The sequence below is a fragment of the Procambarus clarkii genome, chromosome 50 (assembly GCF_040958095.1).
Source record: "Procambarus clarkii isolate CNS0578487 chromosome 50, FALCON_Pclarkii_2.0, whole genome shotgun sequence".
Classification (NCBI taxonomy): Eukaryota; Metazoa; Arthropoda; class Malacostraca; order Decapoda; family Cambaridae; genus Procambarus; species Procambarus clarkii.
The window spans coordinates 30,350,419-30,371,131 of NC_091199.1; the positions used below are offsets into that span (position 1 = coordinate 30,350,419).

Genomic DNA, 20,713 nt, shown 5'->3' on the forward strand with positions numbered 1-20,713 from the left:
TGTACAACTATTTGATTCTTGGTGAACAGACGCATCTGGTGAAAGAAATTTTTTACATTTGTTTGTGCCTCGACCGGGAATCGAACTCGGGGTCCTTATGACTACGATTCCCGAGCGTTGTCCGGTCCGTGATGTGTGTGCGTGCATGTGTGTGTGAAAGTGTGTGCAGGTGTGTAAACATGTGGACGTGTCATTAAACTGTGTAATCCATATGTGTGGTGTCTCCCTCTACAGGGTACTGTGCTCAGGTCTACCGAGGAGGGTGGTGGTACAGGGCGTGCAGTAATGTTAGTCCCACGACACCCCATAGTGACATGAGGACATGGTACTGGACGCCAGGTGACGGCAGCAGCTGGGTGTATCTCCAGCAGCTACAGCTGATGACACGACCCCAGAACTTCCCAACTTCTCACCAGTGATTGTTGGTAAGTTAATGTGCTGGTGAGCTGGTACTTGTGGTGGTTGTGGTGAGCTGGTACTTGTGGTGGTTGTGGTGAGCTGGTACTTGTGGTGGTTGTGGTGAGCTGGTACTTGTGGTGGTAGTGGTGAGCTGGTACTTGTGGTGGTTGTGGTGAGCTGGTACTTGTGGTGGTTGTGGTGAGCTGGTACTTGTGGTGGTTGTGGTGAGCTGGTACTTGTGGTGGTTGTGGTGAGCTGGTACTTGTGGTGGTTGTGGTGAGCTGGTACTTGTGGTGGTTGTGGTGAGCTGGTACTTGTGGTGGTTGTGGTGAGCTGGTACTTGTGGTGGTTGTGGTGAGCTGGTACTTGTGGTGGTTGTGGTGAGCTGGTACTTGTGGTGGTTGTGGTGAGCTGGTACTTGTGGTGGTTGTAGTGAGCTGGTACTTGTGGTGGTTGTGGTGAGCTGGTACTTGTGGTGGTTGTGGTGAGCTGGTACTTGTGGTGGTTGTGGTGAGCTGGTACTTGTGGTGGTTGAGGTGAGCTGGTACTTGTGGTGGTTGTGGTGAGCTGGTACTTGTGGTGGTTGTAGTGAGCTGGTACTTGTGGTGGTTGTGGTGAGCTGGTACTTGTGGTGGTTGTGGTGAGCTGGTACTTGTGGTGGTTGTGGTGAGCTGGTACTTGTGGTGGTTGTGGTGAGCTGGTACTTGTGGTGGTTATGGTGAGCTGGTACTTGTGGTGGTTGTGGTGAGCTGGTACTTGTGGTGGTTGTGGTGAGCTGGTACTTGTGGTGGTTGTGGTGAGCTGGTACTGGTGGTGGTTGTGGTGAGCTGGTACTTGTGGTGGTTGTGGTGAGCTGGTACTTGTTGTTCCAGGTAAACTCTACGGACAATTTTTGTTTGTTTTCAAAATCGCTCATTTTCAAACACCAATTTCGGTTAAAGCGATCATAAAAGTTTATTAAGAGTTCTTATGAGGAAAAAATTTTCATAGAAGTTTGTAAAGAGTTCTTATGGGGAAACTTAAAAAAAATTCAGAGTATTCAGAATTTTTTTTCTTTTTCAAGAAAATTTTTCAAATCAGAAATTTGAGAAAAGACCATTTTCAGAGAATATTGTCATAGAAGTTTTGTTAAGGAAAACAGACATCTTAGCCATGACATTTAGTTTTTATATCCAAATATGGCTATTTCACCTGAAAGAGACACATTTTCTTCAGAGTTTTTTTATGACCAAAAATTTGACAGAGACCATTTGATGACCGAAGTTTACCGAAATTTGAGAGATTATTTAAGACTCAAATATGACAGACATTATCTTAGACGAAATAATTTTAAAAAACATGTAAGACTGAAATGAGACAGAGATTATTTTAGACCCATATATTGTCAGAGTCCAGTAAAAAGATCTTAATTATTCAGAGTTCAGTTTATGCCCAAATATCACCAGAGTCCAGTAAAGACCGAAAATTAATCAGAGACCAGTTTAAGACCCAAAATTCATTAGAGTCCAATAAAAGACCAAACTTAGTCAGAGTGCCATAAAGATCGAAAATTGGTCAGAGATCATTTTAAGACCAGAATAATTTAGAGTTTTACTTACACCTACGTTCTTAAAGAGTTTTTATGGAAGAAATTCAAATAATATCAGAGTCCACTTTGAGACCAAAATACGTCAGAGACCGCATTTATAAGTGTAGTTTCAATATTAACCTATCAATTTCCCTGAAATTTTAAAGTCATATTTCAGACGTAGTAAATCCAACCGAGTTAGTAAGCAAGTTCTAGCTCCCGTCCTCCTCCTTAGTTCCCTTGCAAATCCTCATTAGTATCTAACCAATTCTTTCAGATTTAAAATATAGTTATTTCAGGGGGCATTAGGTTCCAATTTGCGTAAATATGCAATAAATGATATCTCGTTAATTAATTAAGACAGAGTAAAATAAGGCCAATGTAGTTACCGAGTTTCAGCTTTTGTCCCCTGCATTAGTTCGCTCCTGTAAATTCACTACTATCAGTCCAAATCCCCTGAGATTTAAAACCCCAACTACATATCAGACCCCTGTAAAATAAATCAACATGTAAATTACCGAGCTCCAGCTCATGTCCTCCGCTTTAGTACATCAAAATTATTTCAGATCAAGATGCTCTCCTGTCTATCAAAGTAAACATATCCTGTCCTTTAATAAACTTTTTGTATTCAGCTATGTAAATAATAACTAACGTGCTAATATTCACATGGTCAGATTGCACCCTACTCTCATTACCCTTTGTTTACCCAAGTAAGCAATAATCACAAGGTCAAAAATCACACCATACCCTTTCCCTCCCTTACCTTCTCATCCCTTACCTTCCCCAACTCCCTTTTGCCCACATTTCCTCACTCCCTTTACCCTCCCCCATTACCTTCGCATCCCTTAACTCCCACGCCCCTTACCTTCAAAATTCTATTATCTCTCCACACCCTTTACCTTCCCCCTTTCCTTCTCATCCCTTATCTCCCCTTCATCTCTCCCATTCCCCAACTTATCCAAAACCTTCAATAATCCTAAAGTATTTGTATATTTTCTGTGTTCTTCACTGTGTTCTTCACTGTGTTCTTCACTGTGTTCTTCGCATTTCCTTCCATATTTTCTTTGTCATATTCTCCATGTTTTCTGTGTTCTTTGTTATGCTTTCATGTTCATCACATGTTCTCTGTACAAATTTTATACTCAATATTCATGTTCATGTGTTCTTTCTCATGTTCCTTGCTTGTTCAATGTATTCTTCGCATTCTCTTACACGTTCTATATGTTCTTTGTCATGTTCCCAATATGTTCACTGCTTTCATCAGTTTCTCTTACAATTTTTTCTGTGTTCTTTGTCATATTCCCCACAAGTTCACTGTGTTCATCTCACTCTCGTTCATGTTCTCTAAAAATTCCCCTTATGTTCTCTATGTTCTTTGCCATATTCTCCGTGTTCTCTGCAAGTTCATATTACCCACAAAATCACTGTCTTCGTCAGCTTTTCATACCTGCTTTCTGGGTTCCTTGTCATGTTCCCCGTATTCTCCTACGAGTTCTTTAAAGTCAAATGTACCAAGACATTCTTTTCTTAACGTTTCTTAACTAAATCATTCGTAAATCAATGAAAAATAGTCAGAATTAACCTCGTTCAACACATTTCCTAACTAAAATAACCTTTTTCTCTTAGCTAATTAGTCAAAGGAAACTTTCCAGCACTGTTAATAACTAATTTTATCCATCGTCAATCAACTAAAAAATAGTCACTTTCATCATTTCTTAACTAAAAATGAGCCGTTTAAGCCGTCATCCCTGCTACTGGTGTCATTGTGACCGAAGGTGTTTGTTGTCTGCCAGGGTGGCAGGAAGTGCTCCTGGAGGGTCATGACCGAAGGTGTTGTCTGCCAGGGTGGCAGGAAGTGCTCCTGGTGGGTCATGACCGAAGGTGTTGTCTGCCAGGGTGGCAGGAAGTGCTCCTGGTGGGTCATGACCGAAGGTGTTGTCTGCCAGGGTGGCAGGAAGTGCTCCTGGTGGGTCATGACCGAAGGTGTTGTCTGCCAGGGTGGCAGGAAGTGCTCCTGGTGGGTCATGACCGAAGGTGTTGTCTGCCAGGGTGGCAGGAAGTGCTCCTGGAGGGTCATGACCGAAGGTGTTGTCTGCCAGGGTGGCAGGAAGTGCTCCTGGTGGGTCATGACCGAAGGTGTTGTCTGCCAGGGTGGCAGGAAGTGCTCCTGGTGGGTCATGACCGAAGGTGTTGTCTGCCAGGGTGGCAGGAAGTGCTCCTGGTGGGTCATGACCGAAGGTGTTGTCTGCCAGGGTGGCAGGAAGTGCTCCTGGAGGGTCATGACCGAAGGTGTTGTCTACCAGGGTGGCAGGAAGTGCTCCTGGTGGGTCATGACCGAAGGTGTTGTCTGCCAGGGTGGCAGGAAGTGCTCCTGGTGGGTCATGACCGAAGGTGTTGTCTGCCAGGGTGGCAGGAAGTGCTCCTGGAGGGTCATGACCGAAGGTGTTGTCTGCCAGGGTGGCAGGAAGTGCTCCTGGTGGGTCATGACTGAAGGTGTTGTCTGCCAGGGTGGCAGGAAGTGCTCCTGGTGGGTCATGACCGAAGGTGTTGTCTGCCAGGGTGGCAGGAAGTGCTCCTGGTGGGTCATGACCGAAGGTGTTGTCTGCCAGGGTGGCAGGAAGTGCTCCTGGTGGGTCATGACCGAAGGTGTTGTCTGCCAGGGTGGCAGGAAGTGCTCCTGGTGGGTCATGACCGAAAGTGTTGTCTGCCAGGGTGGCAGGAAGTGCTCCTGGAGGGTCATGACCGAAGGTGTTGTCTGCCAGGGTGGCAGGAAGTGCTCCTGGTGGGTCATGACTGAAGGTGTTGTCTGCCAGGGTGGCAGGAAGTGCTCCTGGAGGGTCATGACCGAAGGTGTTGTCTGCCAGGGTGGCAGGAAGTGCTCCTGGTGGGTCATGACTGAAGGTGTTGTCTGCCAGGGTGGCAGGAAGTGCTCCTGGAGGGTCATGACCGAAGGTGTTGTCTGCCAGGGTGGCAGGAAGTGCTCCTGGTGGGTCATGACCGAAGGTGTTGTCTGCCAAGGTGGCAGGAAGTGCTCCTGGTGGGTCATGACCGAAGGTGTTGTCTGCCAGGGTGGCAGGAAGTGCTCCTGGAGGGTCATGACCGAAGGTGTTGTCTACCAGGGTGGCAGGAAGTGCTCCTGGTGGGTCATGACCGAAGGTGTTGTCTGCCAGGGTGGCAGGAAGTGCTCCTGGTGGGTCATGACCGAAGGTGTTGTCTGCCAGGGTGGCAGGAAGTGCTCCTGGTGGGTCATGACCGAAGGTGTTGTCTGCCAGGGTGGCAGGAAGTGCTCCTGGAGGGTCATGACCGAAGGTGTTGTCTGCCAGGGTGGCAGGAAGTGCTCCTGGAGGGTCATGACCGAAGGTGTTGTCTGCCAGGGTGGCAGGAAGTGCTCCTGGAGGGTCATGACCGAAGGTGTTGTCTACCAGGGTGGCAGGAAGTGCTCCTGGTGGGTCATGACCGAAGGTGTTGTCTGCCAGGGTGGCAGGAAGTGCTCCTGGTGGGTCATGACCGAAGGTGTTGTCTGCCATTGTGGCAGGAAGTGCTCCAGGTGGGACATGACCGAAGGTGTTGTCTGCCAGGGTGGCAGGAAGTGCTCCTGGTGGGTCATGACCGAAGGTGTTGTCTGCCAGGGTGGCAGGAAGTGCTCCTGGTGGGTCATGACCGAAGGTGTTGTCTGCCAGGGTAGCAGGAAGTGCTCCTGGTGGGTCATGACCGAAGGAGTTGTCTGCCAGGGTGGCAGGAAGTGCTCCTGGTGGGTCATGACCGAAGGTGTTGTCTGCCAGGGGGGCAGGAAGTGCTCCTGGTGGGTCATGACCGAAGGTGTTGTCTGCCAGGGTGGCAGGAAGTGCTCCTGGAGGGTCATGACCGAAGGTGTTGTCTGCCAGGGTGGCAGGAAGTGCTCCTGGTGGGTCATGACCGAAGGTGTTGTCTGCCAGGGTGGCAGGAAGTGCTCCTGGTGGGTCATGACCGAAGGTGTTGTCTGCCAGGGTGGCAGGAAGTGCTCCTGGTGGGTCATGACCGAAGGTGTTGTCTGCCAGGGTGGCAGGAAGTGCTCCTGGAGGGTCATGACCGAAGGTGTTGTCTGCCAGGGTGGCAGGAAGTGCTCCTGGAGGGTCATGACCGAAGGTGTTGTCTGCCAGGGTGGCAGGAAGTGCTCCTGGAGGGTCATGACCGAAGGTGTTGTCTGCCAGGGTGGCAGGAAGTGCTCCTGGAGGGTCATGACCGAAGGTGTTGTCTGCCAGGGTGGCAGGAAGTGCTCCTGGTGGGTCATGACCGAAGGTGGTGTCTGCCAGTGTGGCAGGAAGTGCTCCTGGTGGGTCATGACCGAAGGTGTCTGCCAGGGTGGCAGGAAGTGCTCCTGGTGGGTCATGACCGAAGGTGTTGTCTGCCTCGTGGTAATGGGTTTATATCTTTGTGCAACGTTTGTGTTCTGGAATGTATTCAAGTGTATATTTACTTGTGTTGTTTGCCTGTTTTATGTTGTATATATTTGTGGTGGTGGTTGTCGGACTTGTATTTATGGACTAATTTATGCAATAATCATTTATGAGACTTATATTTAGCCATTACACTAATTTCTTTATAGTTGTCTTTATATTTATTATTCAGTTGTCGTTATTCCCAAATTTTAAAACAAAATTAATTTAACTGGACAAAGCTTATTGTCAATTATTTAAACTTTTGATTTCTCAAGTTCTTGTTCTTGTTGCTTATTATTGTAATTTTGACTCTCGTAGTTATACAGTAAACTGTAAATATAAACTTGTTTAAATATGTAACATTTTGGTGTATACATTTGCAGTATGGAGTGACCAGCCCCAGGGACCAGGTGGTAACCCGTGACCAGCCCCAGGTGGTGACCAGCCCCAGGGATCAGGTGGTGACCCGTGACGAGCCCCAGGGACCAGGTGGTGACCCGTGACGAGCCCCAGGGACCAGGTGGTGGCCCGTGACCAGCCCCAGAGACCAGGTGGTGACCCGTGACCAGCCCCAGGGATCAGGTGGTGACCCGTGACGAGCCCCAGGGACCAGGTGGTGACCCGTGACCAGCCCCAGGGACCAACTGAGGCCGGACCTAGTTATCCTCACATAATTAACCAACTTTTCCACCCGTGATTTTAAGTTAAACAATAAAACTCAACACAATACTTTTTTTCCTCTCCTGGAGGAAATATTTGATGTGTTGAGGTTAACACTTAGTAAAATTAATCTCAGTATCCTATATGCTTTATTCCATATGTTTATGCATTATTTGCTTTTGATACCTGAGATTATGACTCCTAGATATTTCTCCAATAAATTCTTCAGATGTTTAATATTGTCCTGGTGATATATGGAAACTCTAGTATTATTATTACTAAGATCAAATCCCAACATTTTACAGCATTAAGCTGCATCCGCTAATGTTTTGCCTACGTGGAAAGTCTATACAGATTGTCTTTTAGTACTTTTGTTAGTTTAACTCGTACATGGAAGTTAATTCCACATGGGATTTAACTCTATTCACGCCAACTCTCTGCTGTCTTTATTAATAACCAAGGTGTAATCCAACTCAAGACAAACCGCCATTACCGTGTGTCTCCAGCTCTTTAGTCTTGTGAGGCGCAGGATCAAAGTCCTTTTTGACGTCAAGTTATAGAATGTCACAATCCTTCCTACTATCACCTTCTGGAAATTTACAAGAACAGAATGATAGAAATTTTCTTAAACATGAAGGGCCCTTAGTGAAACCTTTTCAAGGGGAAAATGAATGGCTTTGGCAATTATCATTTAAATCAATTTGCAGCAATTGGCACCCCATCAGCAACCATCCATCACGCTGGTACACTGCTCGAGTCTAATAATTAATTAAATTTGGAAGACAATGGGTCACTAAGCTTTGCTTTACCTTACTTAAGCACCCTGGATAATGTTTTGTCTGGCTCTGTAGACTAGTTTGCCTTTAGTTTGCATATTTGTTTAATAACTTCCTCGCTATTAACTACTTAACTAGTCCTCTCGACCTTCAAAGATTTGTTCTGCTGAATGCATAGTTAAGTTTGTTTAGGAACTACAAAAATAAATTTATTTGAAATACGTCACATTTCTCTTTCATTCTCAGTTACCTGACCTGCCTCAGATATAATTTGTGCAGCCTTTTCCTTAATCTTTGTTTTATATATCAGAAAAAATGTTTTAGAAATTGTCATTGCCTGGTCTGCTTTACACACTTCATAATTTCTTGATGCTTTCATTATTTCTTTAACATTTCTAGCTAGTTTGGGATATTGTTGTTCAAGATTGACTTCCTCATTCTCAGGCCTTTGATCATAGTTTTTCCTACAGATAAGGTTTTTAATCACATGATTATCCATTTGAGGTCATTGTTATTTGACCTAACCAATCTAGATGTTACACTACATCTTTGGTCTTCATTAAGCATGTTTTAAATAAATTTTTTGGAATATATTTAATAGTTTTTAAGTTATTTTTGTTAAATCCTTTCACCCATCTTTTTGAGGTTATCTTGAGATGATTTCGGGGCTTAGCGTCCCCGCGGCCCGGTCCTTGACCAAGCCTTGTTTTTGTTATACACCCCCAAAAAAGCAGCCCGTTGCAGCTGCTTAACTCCCAGGTACCTATTTACTGCTAGGTAACAGGGGCATCAGGGTGAAAGAAACATTTTACTCATTTGTCTCCACCTCCACCGAGGATCGACCCCAGAACCTCAGGATTACGAATCCGAAGCACTGTCCACCCAGTTGTCAGGCTCCCCAAGTTAATACTTCAGTCATGTAGACCTTTACTCTCACCTTTCACCCATGTTAATACTTCACCCATGTTGACCTTTACTCTCACCTTTCACCCATGTTAATACTTCACCCATGTTGACCTTTACTCTCACCTTTCACCCATGTTAATACTTCACCCTTGTTGACCTTTACTCTCACCTTTCACCCATGTTAATACTTCACCCATGTTGCCCTTTACTCTCACCTTTCACCCATGTTAATACTTCACCCATGTTGCCCTTTACTCTCACCTTTCATCCATGTTAATACTTCACCCTTGTTGACCTTTACTCTCACCTTTCACCCATGTTAATACTTCACCCATGTTGACCTTTACTCTCACCTTTCACCCATGTTAATACTTCACCCATGTTGACCTTTACTCTCACCTTTCACCCATGTTAATACTTCACCCTTGTTGACCTTTACTCTTACCTTTCACCCATGTTAATACTTCACCCATGTTGACCTTTACTCTCACCTTTCACCCATGTTAATACTTCACCCATGTTGACCTTTACTCTCACCTTTCACCCATGTTAATACTTCACCCATGTTGACCTTTACTCTTCACCTTTCACCCATGTTAATACTTCACCCATGTTAATACTTCACCCATGTTGACCTTTACTCTCACCTTTCACCCATGTTAATACTTCACCCATGTTGACCTTTACTCTTCACGTTGTCAGATAATATACATTAAGATATTTTAACTTCTCGACGGTGCTTCATAGTCTTCCCGGCTTGGCGCTTTGTTCTGATAATTACTGACATCTTAAGATCTCGCCATGTGTGAGAGAACCTTTTCCTGGGAGCAACTGTTGTCCCTCGCTGCTCACGTGCAAGTAACCTCATGGCCATTCTTCAGTATGGCGACTATGAAATGCATAATCTAAATGGGGCCTAACAAGAGAGACATAATGATGAAGAACAATATATCTTGTTAGTTTGGTTTGTTGTCTTAGGCCTATGTACCTCTGGAGGGTTATTAAGGCCACACAAGTGCTCGCTGACCAAACAGCGAGAATACTTTATGTCAGCACAACTGTAAACAATGGTTACAACCAAGAATGTGAAGGTTGTCCAATATGTAAATAAAGCTGACTGGTCAAAATGTTGAGTGAGGTTCCTCAAGGATCCATCTTGGGCCCAACCCATTTTAAGATATACATCAATGGGATCGTTACAAAACATCAAGTTTGCACATGACACTAAGATTTATGCTAAGGTAGGAAGTGTTTATATTAAGGTAGGAAGTTAGGTCCACCCTAGCTGCCCTACACACCAGTGACCATAGTCAACAGCTCTATATATGGACCCCAAAACATCCTGTGGGCGGTAGTGGGCCATATAGCCATCCTGTGATCGGTAGTGGACCCCATACCCATCCTGTGATCGGTAGTGGACCCCATACCCATCCTGTGGACGGTAGTGGACTCCATACCCATCCTGTGGACGGTAGTGGACCCCTGTTACGGCCACTGTGGGTTGTAACCGGGTTCTTGATGGATGAACTTAAGTGATAGTATCCGACCCCAAGTCGGTAATGGCTTTCAAGGAGTTGGCTAGGTAAGGTAATGCAACAAAAAAGGGGAGAGATTAACACAACACTGATTCCTTTATCAATATATTCATCACCTTAAATAGAAACAAAATACGAAATATTACTACACTTAGATGTATATACAGATGTCGCTCTCACATAGGACACCGAGCACTCCACGACGCTAACACAATGCAGCCTTCGACGATCTTCGTGTTTCCCCGACACAGTACCGTTCCTGACCTGACCGGCCACAGTACTGGGAAACACTGACGCGTCTACCTTTGACGTGGGCTAGCCTGCCGGCAGTCCCACGAGGTGCCTCTCTGCCCACAACCACTCTCCAGCCAAGTGCTGGCAGAGAACCTCAGCCACGCAATGAGTGGGGTCACAAACCAATACAGGGGTAGCGATCCCCTGGCAGCAGTCTCTAGCGACCAGCTAGCAGCACTACTTAAGAGGCACCTCCCTGTCGTCAGTCTCTCCCCTAAGCCAGTCCCGAAGGTACGCCGATCTTTTCAACACTTAAGCACTTGCAGCTACCACACTGCTTCATCGGCGGCGGCTTCCTTGGTCGTTTCCAGCACCATGTGGGGAGACTGTACTCACCTAGTTGTGCTTGCGGGGGTTGAACTCTGGCTCTTTGGTCCCGCCTCTCAACCGTCAATCAACTGTGGACTGCCCAAGATAAACTGCCCTCTCCAGTACCGCTGCCCCCAGGCGTCACCTCTGTCGACAAAAACGTCATCAATGATCTTATGTCATCAAAAACGTCATCAGTGATCAATTTAGCCATTTGATAACCACCACAAGATGCCATTGTCCACATTATGTACTATTCCGGGGCAGTTCGGGTGCAGACTCGTAGATGGCGCTGGAACTGCCACTCTACCCCCTAACAAGGGTGACGAGTCCGTAACAGTGGGGTTAGAGAGCAAACTCACAGATGGTGCTGACGTTGCTACTCCATACTCCGACGTTGTAGTCGGGTTCGTAACAACCCCATACCCATCCTGTGGACGGTAGTGGACCCCATACCCATCCTGTAGACGGTAGTGGACCCCATACCCATCCTGTGGACGATAGTGGACCCCATACCCATCCTGTGGATGGTAGTGGACCCCGTACTCATCCTGGGGCGGTCGTGGACCCCATACTCTTCCTATGGGTGGAAGTGAACCCCATACTAATCCTTTGAGTGGTAGTGGACCCAATACCCATCCTATAGGCGGTAGTGGATCCCATACTGTGGGCGGTAGTTGACCTCATATCAATCCTGTGAGCGGTAGTGGACCCCTTTACCCATTCTGTGGGCGGTAATGAACCCCATACCCACCCAACAGGCGGCATTGGACCCAATACTTGTCCCTTTGGGCGGCAGTGGACCCCAATACCAGCCCAACAGGCGGCATTGGACCCAATACTTGTCCCTTTGGGCGGTAGGGGATCCCCCATAAACATCTTGTGACTTACTGTGGACCCAATAGCAATTCTGTTTGAAGCAGTGTACCCCATAGACATTCTAACGTCATATCGTTTTCTGTGTACATTCGCGCACAACATTCTCTATATAATTTTTAAAGCATCAACAATTGTATATAATATTGTTTGGCGCCCGCATCATTATTATATGTAATAATTTATTGACTTATTATTATAATTTACAGAGGAGCACCAAGATTTCTTCTGAGTGCTAACCTTTAACAGGATGCACTGTAGAATAGTGGTTTAAATTATGGATGAAAACATTAGTTGACTCAGAATGGAGACATTATAACTTTTCTTTAACTATTTCCATTTAGTAAAGAGAGCATTCAGCTGTCAACAGCTACCATCATCGCTGACGTCTTCACTAACATCTTTATTATTAAGCCTTAAAATCATCCAAAATACTGAAATAAGGAACCATAGGTGGTAGCTATGTATACCACAGGTGAACTATGAATATATAATGCATGGATTAATCTTACATATGTGGTGTATAAGGTTCTGAATGATTCCTTACACAGATTCCTGAAGGCTGTTGTGATGTTAGCCAACCTTGCATATGCCTCCGATCTTATTCTTGTTATGTGGGCTTCAGGAGACATGTTTGGTGTGATATCAACTCCTAGATCTTTCTCTCTGTCCGTTTCATGAAGGACTTTTTCTCCCATTCGGTATCTTGTGTCTGGTCTCCTGTTTCCACTGCCTAGTTTCATTACCTTACATTTACTTGGGTTGAACTTTAGTAGCCATTTGTTTGACCATTCATTCAGGATGTCTAGGTCATCTTGTAGCCTCCTACTATCTTCGTCTGTCTTAATCCTCCTCATAATCTTTGCATCATCAGCAAACAGTGAGAGGAACGATTCTATACCCTCTGGGAGATCATTTACATAGATCAGAAACAGTATAAGGCAAGGACTGAACCCTGTGGGACCCCACTGGTGACGCCTCGCCAATCTGAGACCTCACCCCTCACAGTGACTCACTATTTTCTGTTGCTTAGGTAATCTCTTATCCAGTGGAGTACCTTCCCTTTCACTCCCGCCTGCATCTCCAGCTTGTGCACTAGTCTCTTATGTGGTACTGTGTCAAAGGCTTTCTGGCAATCCAAAAATATGCATTCTGCCCATCCCTCTCTATCTTGCCTGATTTGTGTTGCTTTGTCGTAGAATTCCATTAATCCTGTGAGGCAGGACTTGCCATCCCTGAACCCATGCTGCTGTTCTGTTACAAAGTTCTTTCGTTCCAGATGTTCCACTAGTTTTTTTCGCACAATCTTCTCCATCATCTTGCATGGTATGAAAGTTAGGGACACTGGCCAGTAGTTCAGTGCCTCCTACCTATCACCCTTCTTGTATATTGGGACTACATTGGCCATCTTCCACATTCATGGCAGTTCACCTATTACCGGTGATTTGTTGTACACAATGGAGAGTGGCAGGCACAGAGCTTATGCTACTTCCTTTAGTATCCATAGTGAGATTCAATCCGAGCCTATAGCCTTTGTCACATCCAATTCTAGCAGATGCTCCCTCACCTTCCCCCTGGTGGTCACAAACTCCTCTAGTGGCGTCTGGTTTGATATTCCCCCTCTTATCTCTAGGACTTCTCCTTGCTCTACTGTAAAGACCTCCGGGAATTTCTTATCGAGTTCTTTGCCCACCTCCTTGTCGTTTGTCGTTGCTTCGCTATCTTACATCTCTGATTAAACCATGGGTTTTTGTCTCCATTTCATTTTTTTTACTTTTGGACTGGGATGAACTTCTCTGCTGCCTCCTTACACTTCTGCATGATGTAGTCCATCATGTCTTGGGCCGTCATTCCTCTGTGCTCTGTTTCCCAAGCTACATCTGTTAGAAATTTTCTTCTCCTCATAGTTTCCCTTCCAGAACGCCGGCCTTTTGTGTTCTGAGCCTTTCCTTGAGTATCTTTACCCTACTTCGACCAGGTACTCAAACATCAATACACTGTGATCACTCATTCCCATTCGGGGTTCGTAACTAATTTCCCTTATGTCGGAGTCGTTCAGAATGAATACTAGGTCGAGTCTGGCTGGTTCATCGTTGCCTCTCATTCTTGTAGCATCCCTAACGTGCTGACTTAAAAAGTTCCTAGTCGCCACTTCCAGTAGTTTAGCTCTCCATCTTTCCTCACCTCTATGTGGTTCCTTGTTTTCCCAGTCTATCCTTTCGTGATTAAAGTCCCCCATGATGAGCAGGTGGGATCGGTTTCTACTGGCGGCAGCAGTTGCTCTCTCAATTATGGTGTTAACCACTTTGTTGTTCCTGTCATACTCTTGCCTGGGTCTTCTGTCATTTGGTGGTGGGTTATATATCACTGCTTCTACTATTCTTGGTCCTCCCATCGTCATGGTGGACAGAACCATGAATTCTCTGAACCCCTCGCAGCCAGAAATAGTAATTTCCTCGAAACTCCATTCCTTTCTCATCAGTAGGGCCACTCTACCACCCCCCCCCCTTTCTTCCCTCTCTCTTCTTATTACAGTGTACTCCTGGGGAAACACGACATTCGATATTATTCCTGAGAGTTTTGTTTCAGTGAGGCCAATTACATCTGGGTTTGCTTCTTGTGTACTTTCCCTAAGTTCACTTGCCTTGTTTGTGATCCCATCTATGTTCGAATACATTACCTTAAAGCTGACTCTCTTCTGTCCATTCTCAGTTTCTGTCGATTCCCCTGGAGTAGGGGGGCAGGGGGTGTCTGGGGGGGGGGGAGGGCCTGGGAAGGGGAACCTGAGGTGCGAGGGGATTTGGAGGCTCTGGTACATGGGGGGCTGGCATGGTCTGTGGTGGTGTGGCTGAGAGGGTCTGGTGTTGGGGGTCACTTAGGGCATGGGATGGGGGAGCAGAGGGGGCATGTGGTGGAGGGAGAGGGAGGTCATGGGCTGGGGTTGTAGGGGAGTTTGGGGTGGGACGGCAGGGAGAACAGTCGTTAGGGAGGGAGCTTGTGAGATGGTTAACAGAGTATTATCAGATGCTGGGGGATAAGGGGGGGGGGTCAAGGAAAGGGGTGACAGGGAGGGTATGGGTTGAGAGGGGTGGTGGGGCAGGGAGGATATTGGGTGAGGGAGGAGGGGGGGGGGCCAAGAAGGAAATGGGGTGAGGGAAGAGCGGGGCCCAGGAAGGTATGGAGTGACCGGGAGGGAATGGGGTGAGAGGGGGAAAGGGAACAGCGAGGATAGGGAGTGATGGGGAAGGGGACTACAGGGAGGGTATGGGGTGAGGGAGGGAAGGACTTGCAGGGGAACGGGAGAGGGGGAACGGGAGAGGGGGAACGGGAGAGGGGGAAGGGAGGGTTGACTGAGCCTTGGCATGAGGGCAGGAAGGGTTTAGTGTAGGTGGGGATTTCTATGTGGAGGAAGATACGGGTGTTGTTCTCTCCTCTGGGGTTGCTGGGGCGCTGGTTGGGATTATCCCACCATTCTCTGGGGCTGCTGAGTTGGGGTCTGTTGCTCCCTGGTTCTGTCCTCTCCTCCTGTGTTTTCTCCTCGCTTCTGCTGCCTTTACTCTCCCTTCCTTTGTCATATCCCTCTGGAGGAATACTTTCCTGTAGCCTCCCACATGGTACAGACGGCTCTTCCTTGCTAGAATTTCTTCCTTTACGTGCTCGTTTGTAAACATTATCTTTATCAGACGATCTCTGTCCTTGTTGTACCAGCCTACCCTGAAAACCTTCTCTATGCATGGTCCAGCCCCTTCCATCTGCAACCTCTGTTGTATCCCCTGCACTGCCTTATTGTCTTTACTAATCCACTCCATCTTATTGGAGCCTTCCTGTTCTTTAATGCCTGCTACTACCACTGATCGTTTCCTCTAAAGCAGTTGACTAGTGCACCTTGCCGCTTCCTATGAGGCAGCTGCTTTCATGGCTGCCTCCCTCACTGTGGCCATTACATCTGGACTCTTTTTAAGTATCTCAGCAAATGATGCTTGTACAGTGGCAGTCTCTTCCACTGATACATTTCCACCTTCTCTTGGTATGGTGTTTGGAGCTGAGTCGGAGTATTGTTTTCCTTGAGCCTTCTTATCTCCTCATTTGCTGCTAATAGCTCTTTATGCAGGATGCTGATTGCATCCCTCATTTGTTTCTTCTCCTTGCTGATACAATCCCAAGCTTGGTCAAACATCTCCTTCATTTGGACTCACTCACTTTTCCCTGTGTGTGTGTGTGTATGTGTGTGTGTGTGTGTGTGTGTGTGTGTGTGTGTGTGTGTGTGTGTGTGTGTGTGTGTGTGTGTGTGTGTGTGTGTGTGTGTGTGTGTGTATGTGTACTCACCTAGTTGTACTCACCTAGTTGTACATGCGGGGGTTGAGCTCTGGTTCTTTGGTCCCGCCTCTCAACCGTCAATCAACAGGTGTACAGGTTCCTGAGCCTATTGGGCTCTACCATATCTACACTTGAAACTGTGTATGGAGTCAGCTTCCACCACATCACTTCCTAATGCAATCAATTTTCAACCACTCTGACACTAAAAACGTTCTTTCTAATATATCTGTGGCTCATTTGGGCACTCAGTTTCCACCTGTGTCCCCTAGTGTGTGTGCCCCTTGTGTTAAATAGCCTGAATTTATCAACCCTGTCGATTCCCTTGAGAATCTTGAATGTGGTGATCATGTCCCCCCTAACTCTTCTGTCTTCCAACGAAGTGAGGTTTAATTCCCGTAGTCTCTCCTCGTAGCTCATGCCTCTCAGCTCGGGTACTAGTCTGGTGGCAAACCTTTGAACCTTTTCCAGTTTAGTCTTATGCTTGACTAGATATGGACTCCATGCTGGAGCCGCATACTCCAGGATTGGTCTGACATATGTGGTATATAATGTTTTGAAAGATTCCTTACACAAGTTTCTAAAGGCCGTTCTTATGTTAGCCAACCTGGCATATGCTGCTTCGGGGGACAGGTTTGGAGTGATATCAACCCCCAGGTCTTTCTCTCTCTCTCTGACTCTTGAAGTATTTCATCTCCCAAATGATACCTTGTATCTGGTCTCCTGCTTCCTACCCCTATCTTCATTACATTACATTTGCTTGGGTTAAACTCTAACAGCCATTTGTTCGACCATTCCTGCAGCTTGTCCAGGTCTTCTTGAAGCCTCAAGCTGTCCACCTCTGTCTTAATCCTTCTCATAATTTTAGCGTCGTCAGCAAACATTGAGAGGAATGAGTCTATACCCTCTGGGAGATAATTTACGTATATCAGAAACAGGATAGGCCCAAGTACAGAGCCCTGTGGGACTCCACTGGTGATTTCACGCCATTCTGAGGTCTCATCCCTCATTGTAACTCTCTGCTTCCTATTGCTTAGGCACTCTCTTATCCACTAGAGCGCCCTACCAGTTACTCCTGCCTGTTTCTCCAGCTTATGCATCAACCTTTAATGGGGTACTGTGTCAAAGGCTTTCCTACAGTCCAAAAAAATGCAGTCCGCCCATCCTTCTCTTTCTTGTTTAATCTTTGTCACCTGATCGTAGAATTCTATCAAGCCTGTAAGGCAAGATTTACCCTCCCTGACCCCATGTTGATGGGTTGTCACGAAGTCTCTTCTCTCCAGATGTGTTACTAGGTTTTTTCTCACAATCTTCTCCGTCACCTTGCATGGTATACAAGTTAAGGACACTGGCCTGTAGTTCACTGCCTCTTGTCTGTCACCCTTTTTATATACTGTATTTTTGTACTACATTAGCAGTCTTCATATTTCTGGTAGGTCTCCCGTTTCCAGTGACCTACTATACACTATGGAGAGTGGCAAGCAAAGTGCTCCTGCACACTCTTTCAATACCCATGGTGAGATTCCGTCCGGCCCAACAGCTTTTCTCACATCCAGCTCCAATAGGTGCTTCTTGACCTCATCTCTTGTAATTTCGAACCTATCCAAGGTCACCTGGGGCCGGATTCAGGAAGGTACTTACGAAGGTTTTTCCTCATAGCTACGAATGTTTTCCTTCTTAGCGCCTTCGTGGCGGCTACGGCGGTATTCAGGTAGCTACACTAAGTGGAAAAACCTTCGTAAGTTCATTCCGGGATCGAAGTGTGGTTTCGACCACTCGTAGCTTTACGTAAACTGGATATAACTCAATTTTTCTCTGCTACATAACAATGGGATTTTTTTTTAGATTTTGGAACATAAACAAAAGCTTATAAAAATTGAATCTAGTGAAGAGGAGTCCTTCGTGTTAGTTATATATGCATTCTCTGCTTGAAACTTTAAGTAAATATGTCTTTTATGATAGTAGAATTAGTTTTATAATAGCAAGATATTATACCCGTAGTTATTAAGTAAATAAACACTGGTGAACATGAAATATGAGAGAAGGTGATGAGCCCTTCCTGATGGGATCATTTACTATCACCAAATGCGCCTGTTCACCTAGTAGTAAGGGTGTAGCTTAGCTATACATACCCAATTCTAATTTATTTAGTTTGGTTTTATTTTGAAATTAAATCTGGGTGAGACATAAAATAAAAATATGCTGCACAAATGATGTTAGGTAAGGAGAAGGGTAAAAATGTCAAAAACTTTATTCATTGAATACTTAAAGCTATAATTATGACTATATAGATTATTAAAAAAGAGAGAGGGAAGTAGGGGTCCAAGACCTCTTCCTGTTATACAATTTGGGTGTGGAACAAGTAATTATCAAAAGAAGGCACCATGCCGGGAAGGCTATGTAGCAATAAGGCAGTGAGGTGAGGCAGCTACTTATTTGAGAAATGCTTATTTTATTTACCTTATAAGCTGAGGCAACTTATTTTATTTGAGGAATACTCAGCTGATTCCTCTACATTTAGCATGGAGCAAATTTGTGTCCAAGACCTCTTCCTGTTACACAATTTGGCTGTGTGTAACCAAACTAGAAGTACTCTACAAATCAAGGGACCCAGAATGTGGAATGACCTCCCGAATCATGTCAAAGGCTGTACCTCTCTCAACCAGTTTAAGAGTTAAACCAAGTACTGCCTAATTAACACCATGTAACCTAACTTACCTCCTAAATGTCAACCCATGTCTTGCTATTTTTTAAACAACGCTGTTCACCAACGTGTGCAATTGCTGATTTATGCTATGTTAACCCCCCTTTTTGTATTTTTTATTCCTTCTTTCAACACAATTTATACCTAATCCCGATTACTATTAAGTTTTAGTCTGTGTTTTTTCCCCCACACCTTGCCCGAAATGCTATGAGTATTAGTGACTTTAGGTATTGTATGTACTAGCTCTGTCTATAAATCCAACATTATGTTTGTAAATCAACTGTATGTACTTTTCCTGAATAAAATGTATTTATTATTTATTTTTAAATCAGTAAGTATTAAAAGAAGGCACCAAGCTGGGAAGGCTATGTAGCACCATTGTGTGTAACAATAAACCAATTTTTTTTTTAACAAATAATGCACCTGTATGGTAAAACAAATCCTGGCAGCTGTAAAAATATTGATGCAGTTATTTAAATAAAAAATATAATGAATGAAATATTACTGGTTTATTTTTATCCTATCTTTTTGTACTGTACAGTATATCCAAGGAAGTGAAAAATTGAGACATAATGCACAATTTAATGAATGATTAGCAGTTCAAAAGAAATATGACTATTACATATCAACATGAGATCTTAATGATCCATGGTCAACATGATTTAATAAGGATAATACAGTACTGAATTTGTAATAATACAAACTATAATTTAAAATCTTTATTACTGATTTTTTTTATTGAGAAGATAAGGTATACACAGCAATGTACTACTACCCTATTCTATATGGAATATTACACAGTGTAGATAAAAAACTAGCTATAAGTTTATCTAATATTCCCATCTCACAGGATGGTTAGACATACTGTACATGGAATCAATTTAGAAAATACCAGCCTCAATACAAGAAACAAATCAACTCTGACTAAACAACTCTAAGCAATTTTCACAAGAGGTAAGCACTGAATCATTGAAACATTATATTATAATTACTCTTACCAGTTTCTACCAGACTCCTCTCAAACAATGTATTTTTAAACATGTTTAGGTATACACAGCAATGTGCTGCTTCCCTATTCTGTATAAAGGACCACACAGTGTAGATCAAAAACCAGCTACAAGCTCATCCAACATCCTCACCTCACAGATTGGCCAGTCATACATGGAATTAGGAGAGAACAAAATACTTAATGCTGATCTATTAGCCTCCACTGGCAAAATCTGGGTGCAGCACAAGAATATCTTCCAATATTCCTGAGTGTATGAAGTAATTACAGAGCTCAAAATACCTCATACCATTTGTTATGAAGTCACTGATAACAGGGCAATCATAGATATAGTGTTGGAGAGTATGTTCTCTCAAGTAGGACTGAAAACAGATGTTTTTTTTTCCACCAAGAGGGCTATAAACCCATGGAACCGCCTTCCCGCTGAAGCCGTAAATGCCAAATTCCAGCTAAAAAATATCATTAAGACAATTGGCGAGCTCTTTAACAAGCCGCCGGCTTTCTGTCCTTTTCGAGGCCACTAGATAGTTAGTGGCCCTTGGGTAAATTCAGTAAATATATACAATAATTGTCAACGCATCTTCCGAGCAACACGGACAGCTACACAGTATCTCTTAGAATTACGTAGGTAAGCAGCAAATGTAACATATTTGTTTACTACAATGTCGGTGCTGGCTGTAGAAGTTGAAAAAACATTGTTTTACTTCGAAATATACTAATTTTATAAGAAAATTCGAGGTAAATAGGAGGCAGTAGAGCTCCGATAAGCCAGCGCTAAATCTTCAATATGAAGAATGTTGCTGCTCTCTGATTGGCCAAACGAAACACAGTAGTGACCTCTATCGGCGCGCAGGTGAACCAACAATTTTCTTCCTAAGTGGACGTTATTGAATTGCACCTAAGCCTCTTCTTAGGGCGCACTTAGGAACCTTCGTAGCAAACCCACTTA

At 44.8% G+C, this 20,713-nt stretch overlaps 1 long non-coding RNA gene across 1 annotated transcript; it reads left to right on the top strand.

Annotated features, from left to right (window-relative positions):
• Positions 1–248: 248 nt before the first annotated feature.
• LOC138351545 (uncharacterized) lies at positions 249–7,295 on the top strand. Its single transcript, XR_011222501.1, has 2 exons — positions 249–425; positions 6,768–7,295. It is a non-coding gene; the product is annotated as an uncharacterized lncRNA (long non-coding RNA).
• Positions 7,296–20,713: the final 13,418 nt, after the last annotated feature.